Raw genomic sequence first — 4,582 nt, forward strand, 5'->3', positions numbered from 1 at the left:
GGCGTTCAGCGCCAGAACCATGCTCTGTTCTGGCGCTGAACGCCAGACAGATGCTCCTCCAGGGTGTGATTTTTCTTCTGCTGTTTTTGATTCCGTTTTCAATTTTTCTATTTATTTTGTGACTCCACATGATCATGAACCTAAGAAAACATGAAAAACAATAAAAATAAGAATTAGATAAACATTGGGTTGCCTCCCAACAAGCGCTTCTTTAATGTCAATAGCTTGACAGTGGGCTCTCATGGAGCCTCACAGATGTGCAGAGCTTTGTTGAGACTTTCCAACACCAAACTTAGAGTTTGGATATGGGAGTTCAACACCAAACTTAGAGTTTGGGTGTGGCCTCCCAACACCAAACTTAGAGTTTGATTGTGGGGGCTCTGGTTGACTCTGCTTGGAGAGAAGCTTTTCAAGCTTCCTCTCCATGGTTGCAGAGGGAGATCCTTGAGTTTTGAATACAAGGGAGTTCTCATTCCATTGAAGGACTATTTCACCTCTGTCAACATCAATCACAGCTCTTGCTGTGGCCAGGAAAGGTCTTCCTAGGATGATGGATTCATCCTCTTCCTTTCCAGTATCCAGGACTATGAAATCAGCAGGGATGTAAAGGCCCTCAACCTTTACTAATACATCTTCTACTTGTCCATAAGCCTGTTTTCTTGAGCTGTCTGCCATCTCTAGTGAGATTTTAGCAGCTTGCACCCCATTGATACCCAGTTTCTCTATTACAGAGAGGGGCATGAGGTTTATTCCTGAACCAAGGTCACACAGAGCCTTAAAGATCATGGTGCCTATGGTACAGGGTATTATGAACTTTCCAGGATCCTGTCTCTTCTGAGGCAATGTCAGTTGATCCAGATCACTTAGTTCATTGATGAACAAGGGAGGTTCAACTTCCCAAGTATCAATGCCAAATAATTTGGCATTCAGCTTCATGATTGCACCAAGAAACTTGGCAGTTTGCTCTTCAGTAACATCCTCATTCTCTTCAGAAGAGGAGTACTCATCAGAGCTCATGAAGGGTATAAGGAGGTTCAATGGAATCTCTATGGTCTCTAGATGAGCCTCAGAGTCCTTTGGTTCCCCAGAGGGAAGCTCCTTATTGACCACTGGACGTCCCAGGAGGTCTTCCTCCTTGGGATTCACGTCCTCTCCTCTCCTCATAGGTTCGGCCATGGCACTTATGTCAATGGCCTTGCACTCTCCTTTTGGATTCTCTTCTGTATTGCTTGGGAGAGTACTAGGAGGGATTTCAGTGATCCTTTTACTCAGCTGGCCCACTTGTGCTTCCAGATTTCTAATGGAAGACCTTGTTTCATTCATGAAACTTACAGTGGCCTTAGATAGATCAGAGACTAGATTTGCTAAATTAGAAGCATTTTGTTCAGAGTTCTCTATCTGTTGCTGAGTTGATGATGGAAAAGGCTTGCTATTGCTAAACCTGTTTCTTCCACCATTATTAAAGCCTTGTTGGGGCTTTTGATCCTTCCATGAGAAATTTGGATGATTTCTCCATGTTGAGTTATAGGTGTTTCCATAAGGTTCACCTAAGTAATTTACCTCTGCTATTGCAGGGTTCTCAGGATCATAAGCTTCTTCTTCAGAAGATGCCTCTTGAGTACTGTTGGATGCAGCTTGCATTCCATGCAGACTCTGAGAAATCATATTGACTTGCTGAGTCAATATTTTATTCTGAGCCAATATGGCATTCAGAGTATCAACCTCAAGAACTCCCTTCTTCATAGGTGTCCCATTACTCACAGGATTCCTTTCAGAGGTGTACATGAACTGGTTATTAGCAACCATGTCAATGAGTTCTTGAGCTTCTGCAAGCGTTTTCTTTAGGTGAATGGATCCACCTGCAGAAGTGTCCAGTGACATTTTTGATAGCTCAGATAACCCATCATAGAATATATCCAGGATGATCCATTCTGAAAGCATGTCAGAAGGACACTTTTTGGTCAACTGTTTGTATCTTTCCCAAGCTTCATAGAGAGATTCACCTTCTTTCTGTCTGAAGGTTTGAACATCAGCTCTAAGCTTGCTCAGCTTTTGAGGAGGAAAGTACTTGGCTAAGAAAGCCGTGACCAGCTTATCCCAAGAGTTCAGGCTGTCTTTGGGTTGAGAATCCAACCATAATCTAGCTCTGTCTCTTACAGCAAAAGGGAAAAGTATGAGCCTGTAGACTTCAGGATCTACTCCATTAGTCTTAACAGTATCACATATCTGCAAGAATTCAGTTAAGAACTGAAAAGGATCTTCAGATGAAAGTCCATGAAACTTGCAGTTCTGCTGCATTAGAGAAACTAATTGAGGTTTCAGCTCAAAGTTGTTTGCTCCAATGGCAGGAATGGAGATGCTTCTTCCATGTAAATTGGAATTAGGTGCAGTAAAGTCACCAAGCATCTTCCTTACATTATCATTATTTTCGGCTGCCATCTCCTCTGCCTGTTCGAAAATTTCTGAGAGGTTATCTCTGGATTGTTGTATTTTAGCTTCTCTTAATTTTCTCTTCAGAGTCCTTTCAGGTTCTGGATCTGCTTCCACAAGAATGTTCTTATCCTTGCTCCTGCTCATATGACAAAGAAGAAGGCACAGAAAAATAATAATAATAATAGAGATCCTTTATACCACAGTATAGGGATCCCTTTGTGAGTGGAAGAAAAGAGGGGGAGACAAAGAATGTGATGTAAAGGAAGAAACACAACTGTACGGATGGAAGAGATGTGAGATGTTAGGATATGAATGAATAAATAGAATGAGATGGGGGAGGGATAATCTTCGAAAATTATTTTGAAAAAGAGTTAGTGATTTTTGAAAAATGGTTTTTGAAAAAATGTTAGTATTTTTTTTTTCGAAAATTTTTGAAATAAAAATAATTAGTTAATTAAAAAGAAATTTTTGAAAAAGGGAGAGATATTTTCGAAAATTAGAGAGAGGGAGTTAGTTAGGTGGTTTTGAAAAAGTTAAGAAACAAACAAAAAGTTAGTTAGTTAGTTGAAACAAATTTTAAAAAGATAAGAAGTTAGGAGGTTAGGAAAGATATTTTGAAAAGATATTTTTGAAAAAGATAAGATGAGAAGATATTTTTGAAAAGATATGGTAGAAATTAGTTTTTGAAAAAGATTTGATTTTTAAAATCACAATTAATGACTTGATTCATAAGAAATCACAAGATATGATTCTAGAACATAAAGTTTGGATCTTTCTTAACAAGCAAGTAGCAAACTTCAAATTTTTGAATCAAAACATTAATTGATTATGTTATTTTCGAAAATTTGGTACAAAAATAAGAAAAAGATTTTTGAAAAATATTTTTGGAATTTTCGAAAATAACTAAGAATTTTGAAAAAGATTTGATTTTTGAAAAATATTTTGAAAAAGATAAGATTTTCAAATTGAAAATTTGATTTGACTCATGAGAAACAATTTGATTTTAAAATTTTTTAAAAAAGTCAATCCAAATTTTCGAATTTGATGAGAGAAAAAGGGAAAGATATTTTTTTGATTTTTGAAATTTTTATGAAAAACATGAAAAATATGCAATGCATGTAATTTTTAGATCAAAACAATGAATGCATGCAAGAATGCTATGAATGTCAAGATGAACACCAAGAACACTTTGAATGTCATGGTGAACATCAAGAACATATTTTTGAAAAATTTTTAATGCAAAGAAAACATGCAAGACACCAAACTTAGAATTCTTTAATGCTTACGCACTAAGAATTCAAGAATGCATATGATAAACATGAAAAGACACAAAACAAAAAATCATCAAGATCAAACAAGAAGACTTACCAAGAACAACTTGAAGATCATGAAGAACACCATGAATGCATAAAATTTTCGAAAAAGTGTAAGATGCATATGCAATTGACACCAAACTTATAACATGACTCAAGACTCAAACAAGAAACAGAAAATATTTTTTATTTTTATGATTTTCTAATTTTTTTGGATTTTTTTCGAAAATTTATTGAAAAGGGAAAATAAGGATTCCAAAATTTTTAATATGAATTCCAGGAATCTTGCATTCTTAGTCTAAAGCTTCAGTCCAGGAATTAGACATGGCTTACTAGCCAACCAAGCTTTCAAAGAAAGCTCCAGTCCAAAACACTAGACATGGCCAATGGCCAGCCAAGCTTCAGCAGGTGATCATGGATCAGCAGCAGGTGGATGAGCAACAACTAAGTTGCTTTTGATAACAAATTGCAAGCCTCAGTCCAAATGAATTTAGACATGGCTTTACAGCCAGCCAGGCTTCACATGCTTCATGAAACACTAGAATTCATTCTTAAAAATCTTGAATAAAATTTTTGAAAACATTTTTATATTTTTTTTTTCGAGAACAGATGAGAGATTTTTGAAAGATTTTTTTTTTTGAAAACAAAACGAAAAGAAAATTACCTAATCTGAGCAACAAGATGAGCCGTCAGTTGTCCAAACTCAAACAATCCCCGGCAACGGCGCCAAAAACTTGGTGCACGAAATTGTGATGTCCAGGCTCGAACAATCCCTGGTAATGGCTCCAAAGCTTGGTGCTTTGATCTTAATTCATAATTGTCACAACTTCGATACA

At 36.7% G+C, this 4,582-nt stretch overlaps 1 non-coding gene across 1 annotated transcript; it reads left to right on the forward strand.

Moving 5' to 3' along the window:
* The first annotated feature begins 1,935 nt into the window (after positions 1–1,935).
* On the forward strand, positions 1,936–2,043 carry LOC148565196 (small nucleolar RNA R71). Its single transcript, XR_015885104.1, has one exon. It is a non-coding gene; the product is annotated as a small nucleolar RNA R71 (small nucleolar RNA).
* The last annotated feature ends 2,539 nt before the right edge of the window (positions 2,044–4,582 follow it).

This window comes from Arachis ipaensis, chromosome B5 (genome assembly GCF_059453495.1).
Source record: "Arachis ipaensis isolate K30076 ecotype BB chromosome B5, ASM5945349v1, whole genome shotgun sequence".
Taxonomy (NCBI): Eukaryota; Viridiplantae; Streptophyta; class Magnoliopsida; order Fabales; family Fabaceae; genus Arachis; species Arachis ipaensis.